At 41.5% G+C, this 10,611-nt stretch overlaps 1 pseudogene across 1 annotated transcript; it reads left to right on the top strand.

Moving 5' to 3' along the window:
• The first annotated feature begins 3,803 nt into the window (after positions 1–3,803).
• LOC309699471 (cytosolic non-specific dipeptidase-like) lies at positions 3,804–10,528 on the top strand (annotated as a pseudogene). The gene is made up of 12 exons (XR_014280804.1): positions 3,804–3,869; positions 4,726–4,803; positions 5,187–5,332; positions 5,460–5,622; positions 7,171–7,259; positions 7,987–8,187; positions 8,303–8,387; positions 8,482–8,642; positions 8,753–8,917; positions 9,448–9,589; positions 9,985–10,132; positions 10,333–10,528. The product of XR_014280804.1 is annotated as a cytosolic non-specific dipeptidase-like (transcript).
• Positions 10,529–10,611: the final 83 nt, after the last annotated feature.

Raw genomic sequence — 10,611 nt, 5'->3', positions numbered from 1 at the left:
TTCCGCTGACGGTGTGGTTTCGTTGTCTGACAAGGTCCGGGCCGTTTCGGCTTTTCCACGTCCCACGTCGGTTAAAGCGCTGCAGGAGTTCTCATGGATGGCCAATTTCTACAACCACTTTTCCCCCAGAGCTGCGCACCTGCTGCAGCCACTCTATGCTGCCTTGAAGGGTAAAACAGCTAAGGACTCCATTGATTGGCTCCCTGAACACATCCAGCCATTTTCTGGGGCCAAGGCCGCGCTGGCCCACGCCGCCCTGCTGGCCCACGCCGCCCTGCTGGCCCACCCGTTTCCATCGGCGGAGATTGCGTTGAACACCGACACGTCAGACGTGGCGTTTTCGACTCAGTACACGCCCTCTCTCATCCAAGGGGTCTAGGCCTCGGTCAAGCTGGTCAGCTCTAGGTTTGGCCTTTGTAAATCGGTGACAGACTGGGCAGCAGCGCTCATCCCACGCCCCAGGGAGGCGTTTTGATCATGTGCATGTGATCTGGTTGGTCCTCTGTTGCAGTCAGAAGGTTTCACGCACCTTTTGACTTTAGTGGACCGCACAACCCGCTGGCCCGAGGCAGTGCCTCTGGCGTCCACTACAGCAGCAGCGGTGGCCAGGGAATTTTTGTCATTTTTCGTGTTTCGGTCCCCCCGCCGACATCACTTCAGACAGGGGCCCCCAGTTTGTTTCAGAGCTTTGGTCTGCCATGGGTGATGGCCTGGGAATCAAGGTCCAGCGAACAACTGCGTACCACCCGCAGGCCAACAGGATGTGCGAGCGTTTCCACCGGTCGCTTAAGGCCGCGCTCCGTGCTTCTCTCACAGATGGCAACTGGGTTGACCGTCTTCTGTGGGTTTTACTGGGGTTGCGCTGCGTGGTTAAAGAAGACCTCGGGGTTTTCCCGGCTGAACTTGGTCAGCCCCTCTGGGTCCCCAGGGAATTCTTGCCCGAGAGTTCACACCCGTGCTTCAATCCCTCTGTGCTGTCTCTCCATCCCCCAAGAGACTCGTTTTCTGTTCCTGGCCCAGTGCACCATTGTCTGCCCGACACATTTGATCCAAGGTCGTTGGACTCTTCACAGTTTGTTTTCATCAGGCATGACGCTCAGTGGTGGACCACTGGAGGGCTCCACTCACACCCAGTTCTCAGGAAGTGTTGTTGCTGTGTTTTGGAGGGAAACGTATTCAGTTGTGTGGTGATGAGTAATAAACAAGGATCGAGACAATCGAGAGCTCTTGTGTTGTCTGTGTTTACCTCCACAGTGGATCTAAATGTCGACCCCTGAACAGGATCCAGTAACAATCACTGTGGCAGATATCTAAGAAAATGTCTTCAGTATGAAGAGTTGGAAAACACCAAGACCAAACATGATTCACACCTACTGGCTGCACTCCATGAGTGTCTGGCTTCACAAATGAACCAGTAGCTAGTAGATGAGACACATCCAAAATGGCTCACTGAAGGCCGGACAGTCCTGATTCCTAAGGATCACCATAAGGGACTGGTCCCATCCAACTACCAGTCAAAGACCTGCCTCAGTGCCAAATGGAAGCTTCTGTTTGGCATCATAGCAGCTAAGATGAACAGGCATATGGCTCAATACTTGGCACGGAAAGGAATGGGCAGAAACACCAGAGGGGTAAAACACCATCTACTGATAGAAAGCACACCTGGATCCTGGAATGCCCTGAGCTATACAAGATCAACAGGATCCTAAGAGCCTTCATCAGAAATTTGATGGCGTTGTGGTGAACATCAGTCCAACTTCAAGCCAATCGATTTAACAAGGAGGTGGTCTTCCGTACTGCTGTTCCACATAGGCCTGAACCCCCTCAGTGAGATCATTGACAAGACTGGCTAGGGAAACCAACTACAGAAAGGCGTAATCATCAGCAAATCCTCTACATGAATGACAGCAAGCTGTATACCAGGAGTGAACGACACATCGATTCACTGACCCACACTACTATGATCTACAGCAATGACATTGGAGAAGTGTATTTGGATGGTAACAAAGAGAGGGAAGGCGGTTAGAACTGAGGGGATTATACAACCAGAAGGCAACATTGCAGACATCGAGGACAGCTATAGGTACCTGGGACATCCACATAGTAAGGCAAGTCCTGAAAAGTCAGCTGAATGGGTAGAAGAATGTTCGGCCAATTAACACCTACGCTCTACCGGTGATCAGATACCCTGCTAGGATAATAAGCTGACCAAAGAAGGAGACAGAAGCAACTAACATCAAGAAAAGGAAGCTCCTGAGCATGCATGTGGGATTTCACCCCAAACCCAGCACCATGAAGCAGTACGCTAAGTGGAAGGAAGGACACTGAGGACTAGCGAGTGTCAAAACCACTGTCCAGGTTGAAAGTGAAGGCAACAGACCCCCAAGCTGGGTGAGTGGCTCTAGCAGATCCCAGGAACAACACCCAAGATCTTACTAGATTAATAAATGAATGAACCATACGCACAGAAGGATTAGATTATTAAAGTGTTTTTTATTTCTATACTTGGCTATAATTATTCTCACCGACACTGCTGTAAGACAGTTAAGAGTAAAGATAAATAGTTGAAATGACAATAAAGGTTTTGACCAGCAGGGGGTGTGGGGTTGTGTGAACATAAAGTCTCGAGAATGAAACCTGTTTTTAACCAATTGGACAGAAAGCTTCGAGGCTTCATCTGACCATCAGTAGTATCAATATTATCTTCAGACAACAATAAAACTATTTTAATAAAAACATAACAAAAGGTGTTGTGCCTGATCTTTAATCTCTGTTTCTGCAACATAAATCAGGAGCCAACACACCCAGGTTAACTAGTGATAGTCACAGTTTGACGTGCCGTGTGACAACCGTATGCTCAAGGTAACATGACGTCAACGCAGTAGTCTGAAAACATTGACAGCTGCAGGCAGAGGTGTGTCTGATGTGTTAAACACCAAACTCGAAACACAAAATTGTTGAGCAGTCTAACATCCACTCTGAGTGTGCTGTAGTGGTTTTTTTTTATATCACACAAAAGTGTGTGGGAATCATAACAAAGGCAGTAAGAGCATTTATCAAACACTTTAACCCAGTGGTTCTGAAAGTGGAGGGGGCACGTAAAATAAAATAATTAAACCTTAAAGATGGTTAGTTTAGTGGTTTATTTTATTGCAGCCTGTAATTTTCTGCAGTTTATTTTTATTTGTTTAATTGTTTTTTTCCCCTTCCTCGTTGTTTTCTTTACTTTTGCACCTGTGGTTCAGATACTTGTAGACTAGGAACACTGGGTGAATGTATTTTTAACAAGCAAAGATAAGAAACACAAAACAAGTCACAGAAGGGTCTTAAAAACATGAACAAAAATGCTTTTAAAGGGGGCCCTAGCAAAAGAAGTTTGGGAACCACTGCTTTAACCTATCAGTGCAGACACCTTCAGCCTGTTCTTTGGGGTTTAGCGTCTCCCGATAAAATCATGTGCTCTTTACTCTTTTTTCAAATCTAAAACAAAACAAAAACAACAAGCACACGAATGCATGTTTAAAGACGAAATATTGACTGCATTCTCCTGGTTTGTTAGCGGCTCCTGAAAAGCAAGTCTAGCACACATATCTTCGACCAACAGTAGTCAATCTGTGACACCAGTTAATCTGAAACACCGGAATAAAAACAAAGTAAGTCTGTTTTATGGGACAGGTAGATTTTAATGGTTCCCTTTGCAGTTCAGACATGCCCAGGAAACGTATTTGTCAGAGAGGGCTAGATAAGGTCTTAGCTATGGAGTGTTACCTACGTGATTTGCTTTCGCTTTGCTTAGCGATTACACCCGAGATACTTTCACTTCACTTGCCATTGTTGGCATTCAGTGCACACCTGTGGGAAATTACGATGTGAGTATTTCATTTTTTATTTTCAGATTCTCACTCAGCATGACACAATTTGATCGTCATTTATGACCATAAAATTCCATATTTAACCTTCTGTGCAGATCTGAAATGAGAATTCTATTTTATTGTCATTTCATGGCAAAGCTTTGTAATGTAAGCCACATACGTGTTGGCTTTTTCTCACTGTTTGGTTCTGAAAGCCTGCAGCTCCAATCGACTGCAGCTATAGTTCTGCAAAATTATGAAGTGAAACGAGTTTGGCTGGAAATCAACCCCATGTTTATTTTGTTTTAAAGGATACACGGCACACCATGCTAAGACTTATCACTTTTTCCGCTCATAGCTCTTTAGGAATCAAATGCGGCAGTTTGCAGATTTACGCCTGGTGACTTTCATGTTTATCAGCCTAGGAGTTTACATACTTTGGTTAAAATACCTATAAAGAAAGGTAGATTTCCAGTCATGATTTAACTGTTGTTTTAATAAAAAGCAACTGTGCGAAAGAGGTGGAAAATCAACACCACAGCTCAACAGTGTTTCAATATCAGAATCTGACATTGTTTCAATGTCAACAGTATTAGAAAATATAACGTCGAATCAATGTCAGGTTTCAACATTGATTCAATATCAAAACCTGACGTTGTTTCAATATTTTAAAAGGGTGCAAGGGTGACATTAGGTCAACGTCACACCTCAACTTTGATTCAATGACATCGTCTGATATTGACTAAACATTGTTTCAATGTTTCCTTGCTATCTGGGTTACGTGAAGTGCATGCGTGCATGAAGGGTTTGTCCTCTCATAAGATTGCACAAACCCAGACGTAGACTCACACCAGTCTGCTCGTTTAACCCTCAGCTCCCATCACTACCAAAAATGGCTCATCTCACTGAACTTTTCAAGTATGTGGACGACCACCAGGACCTGTATGTGCAGGTAAGATCACTCAGAAAAAACAATATAGTGCAGCTGCTTAATCATTACGTTTTTTTGCATGATTGTCACTTGTTTTAATGGCTTATTGAGCTAACTGAAAACTGGACAGATTTGCAATTCCTTCACTTAAACTGGGATTATAGTACAGTTCCAGCTGTAAAACCAGTTTTCCTGATAAGAATCAGTGATATTACAACTGCTGCTCGAGTCAAATTTTGTGGGTCTGATGTCCTAAGAATAACTCATTGTGGCTCATTCTTTTGCAACAAGTAACTGCATGAAATAGTAAAAAACAAAAAGAAAAGAAAAGGAAAAAAAAGATAAAATCTCTATAAAAACCCCATTTTAATGTCTTTAAATCCCTTTTTCGTAATTGTCCTCAGCGCCTCGCTGAGTGGGTGGGTGTCCAGAGTGTGTCTGCTTGGCCTGAGAAGCGCGGGGAGATCAAAAAAATGATGGAGATGGCAGCCAAGGACATCGAGAGGGACTGGGAGGGACTGTGGAATTGGTGGACGTTGGCAAGCAGAAGGTCTTGCACTGGTTACATTTCTTAATGCATTAATGATTTGTATATTGCGTTATCTTTTCTACTTAAATTTCACCATAAATGGACCTTGTTGTTAAACGGTCACTCAGATTAAGTTTCATTCATGCAGCTTCCCTCAGGAGAGGAGATCACCCTGCCTCCTATCATCCTGGGGCAGTTAGGATCACACCCAGCCAAGAAGACGGTGTGTATTTACGGGCACCTTGATGTTCAGCCAGCCAACATCAGTGACGGCTGGGACACAGAGCCTTTTACTCTGGTGGAGAAAGACGGTAAGAGGAGAATACTTTTGGTCTTTTACAAAACAACTCTGGAGATTTTTCTGAGCTGGAAAGTTATATGAATAACTGAAGTCAGCTGGAACGCACTTTGTGCTTGTAAAAATAGATTAGAATTAAGTTACACCGGGTAGTTTTTGGTTTAGCAAAGTTATAATATCAAATATGGCTAAAAAAATGAGCTACAGTACTGTCCTGTAGATAGAATAGATGGCAAAACTAAAAGAAGAAGAAGAATTAATTTTCAGAGCAGCATAAAGGCAGTTTGTTACTATCAGAACATTCTAATAACCTGATGAGGACTCGGTGTTTTAGTGGTCTTAACTGAGATTACAGAAAACGAAAAAACAAATCCAGTCAGCAGGTTGGTAGTGCAGGATGACGAAGTGTGGAGTGAGGTTTGTAAATCCTGTAAGGTAGCATAACTAAGAGAAAACACGGTATCAACAAGCTTAACTATGTAGACTGGGAACACTGGGTGAATGTATTTTAGCAAAGATAAGAAACACAAAACGAGTCACAGAAGGGTCTTAAAAACATGAAAAAAGAAAGCTGTTGGCCTTCTTTAAGTTTTAAACTCTCATCCAAGAGACTTCTTCAATTCTAAAACAAATGGTTGTGTGTCTCAGGTATTTAACCCCTAATAGTTTTTCTCAGGAGGTTCTGAGGGTTGTTAATCATGCATCACATTAGCCAAGGTGTGAAGAAAACAAAAGATAAGGGCCATTACCATCATATGAGGTAAGGTTGAGACCTTGACCGAACACTTCCATTTAGCAAAGGTTCAAAGATTGTGCAAAGGTTCACATGACAGAATTGTGAAACACACTCGGCAAAAAGGCTCAAGTGAGGCGTTTTCCTTTGTGAGTCATGACTGGTCCTTTATTTCACAGACTGCATTTGTTTGTGCACATAACTAAGTCACTGCAGCATTCCTGAATTGGTGTCTATGCTTTGTTATGCTCCACACAGTAATGCAAAAGCTGCACCTGAATAATTTCAACCCTTTAAGGCTTCTTTGTTTTATGTTAAACAACACAGATTGACTCTGTTGAGCACGATCTTACGGACTCTTTAATACTGTGTAGCACAAGGTAACCTAACCATTTTTTGCTGCTTTTTTAGATCTTACATATGTTGCATCATTTCAGTACATATTTGCATTTAAACAAACTTTTTTGATGGGACAGGTAGGACAGGTTTTTTTTTTCCAGCTAGAAAATTGAGCACACATGGTCTTATGTGTTTTCTGGTGAGAGTCAGATGACACAAAATGCCACATCCTCTTCCCCCTGTCTCATTCCTGCCTGCTCAGCTGTGTTAGTGCTGCTTATGTCACATTTTACAAAACCTGCTGCATATCATGCAGATCATTTTTTGTATCATAAACAAGGATTTCATATCATTAACCCTAACCTCCAAGTTTAAAATCAGGGCCTGTGGTGTGCTGACTATGTAATAAACATAACCTTAGAAACATTTTTCAATGCCAATAATTTCTCATTAAAACCTTGAAACTGAAACAAAGTTTTCTTTTTGTAGGTAAGCTCTATGGAAGAGGATCTACTGATGACAAGGGTCCAGTGTTGGCCTGGTTTAACTGCATTGAAGCGTATCAGAAGATCGGAAAGGTACAGTTACTGCCAGATTTAAGCTGGCCAACAAAAGGTGTTTCAAGTTTAGATAGTTTAAAGATGATATGATATTTTAGTGTGTCCTAAAGAATCAACCCTGTGGCCTGACATGCTAAGATGGGCTTGTTTGAAAACTAAATTGAAATTACTGACAGGAGTATATTGAGGTGTGAATTTTTATTCCAGTATCTGAAAATGTATACCATTACTTCTTATCAAGGTTTTTATTTTGTTTTTGTACAGTGATGATAAAGCAGAATAGCTACTATACAGCACTATTCTAAAAGGATATGTGGGTCATTTGTATCATTTTAAAAATATGATTTTAGCTTGATCTGTTGAGTTTTTCCTTACTTGGTGCTTTCTGATATGGCTCTCTGGATCTTCTGATAATTAGAGTAAATCTATAGCAGGAATTTCATTAATGGGTGTTTAGTCAGAACAAATAAATCCCAGCTGGTGAATGTACAGTATTTATTTTTAAACATGCATTCCTGCTACCTGCTATTCACATTTATTCAGTGGAGCACCCACAATTTCATTGTACATGTACAATGATAATAAAGTGCTATTCTATTCTATTCTATTCTATTCTATTCTATTCTATTCTATTCTATTCCTGTGTTAAAGTACACCACTGCAGATCGTTTGTTGTCAAGAGATTATTTCAACTCTAGAAAATGAGCCTGAATTTTTTTCTTATGTATCTCTCTTCTTGTTGCAGGACCTTCCCATCAACATCAAATTCTGCTTCGAGGGGATGGAAGAATCTGGATCTGAGGGTCTGGATGATCTTGTGTTTTCTAGAAAGGACACTTTCTTTAAAGACGTGGACTACATCTGCATCTCTGACAACTACTGGCTGGGCAAGAACAAACCCTGCATCACCTACGGCCTGAGAGGAATCTGCTATTTCTTCCTTCAGGTGAAGTCCTGTTGGATTACTGTTGGTGGGGGGTGGGGACAGTGTTTTATTATCAGAAGGGCATACTTGAGCTTTTCGTGTTTTTTAAAATAATGTTTTACATTCCAACCTCAAGGTGGAGTGTGCTGAAAAGGACTTGCACTCAGGGGTGTTTGGTGGCTCTGTTCATGAGGCCATGACCGACCTCATCGCACTTATGGGCAAGTGAAGCTGATAATTGTGATTTTTGGTCTCACCGACCTTATTTTACAGCAGTTTAGAGTTTTAATCATGTGTTTGTGACTTCCTGCACAGGCTCCCTGGTTGACAAAAGGGGTAAGATTTTGGTTCCTGGGATCTATGACAGTGTGGCGCCTCTGACAGCAGAGGAGCAAAAGCTGTACGAGAAGATCGACTTTGACTTGGATGAGTACTGTAAAGATGTGGGGGTTGACCAGCTGCTGCATGACACAAAGGCAAAGAAATTATTTATGTTGTTCGCATCACTCATTGGTGGAAATGTGCTGTTTAATTTTGGGTCATTCACACTTTTTGAACCTATTGTTCTTTATTTCTTCCACCATAGGAACAAATCCTCATGCACCGTTGGAGATATCCTTCTCTTTCCCTTCATGGTATTGAGGGGGCTTTCTCTGAAGCAGGAGCCAAGACGGTTATTCCTCGCAAGGTCATCGGCAAGTTTTCCATCCGCCTTGTGCCTGACATGGATCCCAAAGTTGTGGAGAAGCAGGTAAACAATGTGATAGGTAACAATGATGGCATATAGCACTCACCTAAATAATGTAGCAGAAGTCGCTCTGTATCTCTGCCACTTATTGGTAATTTGTTGCTCAGATGATTTGCTTAGCCATGCTTTTTTTAAGAAGTCCGTGAAACAAACTGCAATGTATAAAATTGAGAAATATTATGAATATATTATATTATGTAGTAAAAAACTGTGGAGGGATTTAATGTGAATGAAGGTAAGTTTATTTAGACAGAAAACCAATATCACAGATCATAGCATTAAAATATACAGGCAAACCAACCAATCAAGTCACTTTCTTTTGCCTTACCTAATACAGTTCAACCCTTTGCACACATAGTGTTTTTTTTTTAAACTGACTCTGAATTAACATGACAAAGAGATTTAGTTAAGTTTTACTACCTAAATCTGAACCTGGATTGACTGTGGGCCACTTGGAAGTAGCCACATGATTAGCTTCAGTTTGTTTCTGCATAAAAGCTCCAACAAGTCTAAGTTATCTTCCCCTCTTCAAGGTCATCGATCATCTGCAGAAGAAGTTTGCTGAACTGGGAAGCCCCAATAAACTGAAAGTGAACATGGGCCACGGGGCCAAAGCCTGGGTCTCAGACTTCAACCACCCACACTACATGGCAGGGAGAAAGGCCATGAAGACAGGTACAAGGACTTAATGATAAAAGCTGTTAGATTAAAGAGGGAGTTCACTCAATCTCCCCCATTTCTTTTATTTTGCTAAAAAGTCTAAATCAGTTCTGTGTTTTTTGTATTGCAAAAGTGTAAAACACTTTCTCCTGCAATGGTGCAACTGACTTTCTTACAGTTTACATGTTGATACTTTTTCTTTAAGAGGAAAATATTTTTTCATGTTTCAGCTCCTGTCCTCGGTAGATGTTTCAGGACATTAAAAACAAAGACAAGCAAATTTTATAAGTTTTTTGTTATATGCATGTTTTTGTGAAACCTTTTAAGTCTTTTTCAGATATTTTCACTGATAGGAGTGTATCCAGTTTTGTTGTGATGAAAAAAGTCTTATCCTCCTCGTTGTGCTGTAGTCTTCGGGGTTGAACCTGATCTGACTCGCGAGGGCGGCAGCATCCCGGTCACCCTGACCTTCCAGGAGGCCACAGGCCGTAATGTCATGCTGCTTCCTGTAGGGTCCTCTGATGATGGAGCTCACTCTCAGAATGAAAAGATCAACAGGTTGGTCACAGCTCACACCGTTTCACTTCTTTTGAAATGTGGAACAAGTAGGAACTATTGATAAAATGGATGAAATATTGCAGTAAAAGAAGAGGATCATGTTTGTCATCTCCAGATTATTTCTGTTCTAAACTTAATGACAGGTAAAGTGAGTTTTTTAATTATAAACCATTATCATCGCTTTATTTCTCCATTTTCAGATCAAACTACATTCAGGGAGTCAAGCTGCTGGGAGCATATTTCCATGAGGTCTCTCTGCTGGAGTGATTTGATGGTGTCTCATAATGACAGGTGTAATATATGCTCGTCCTTCATGTCAGACCATAAACTTTGTGGGTTTACCTTTCACAATGAATGGTTTTATACACCCTGCTGATAATAAATGTGTCTTTCTTACTTTATTTGAGTTGTTTTTCTTTTCATTTCATAATGTAACAAGATGTACTTTTGATGCAGTGCACTGCTTACCATCATAACCG

The sequence above is a fragment of the Aulonocara stuartgranti genome, assembly GCF_965226115.1.
Source record: "Aulonocara stuartgranti genome assembly, chromosome: 22".
NCBI classification, from domain to species: Eukaryota; Metazoa; Chordata; class Actinopteri; order Cichliformes; family Cichlidae; genus Aulonocara; species Aulonocara stuartgranti.
This window is presented reverse-complemented; position numbering and strand designations above follow the sequence as displayed.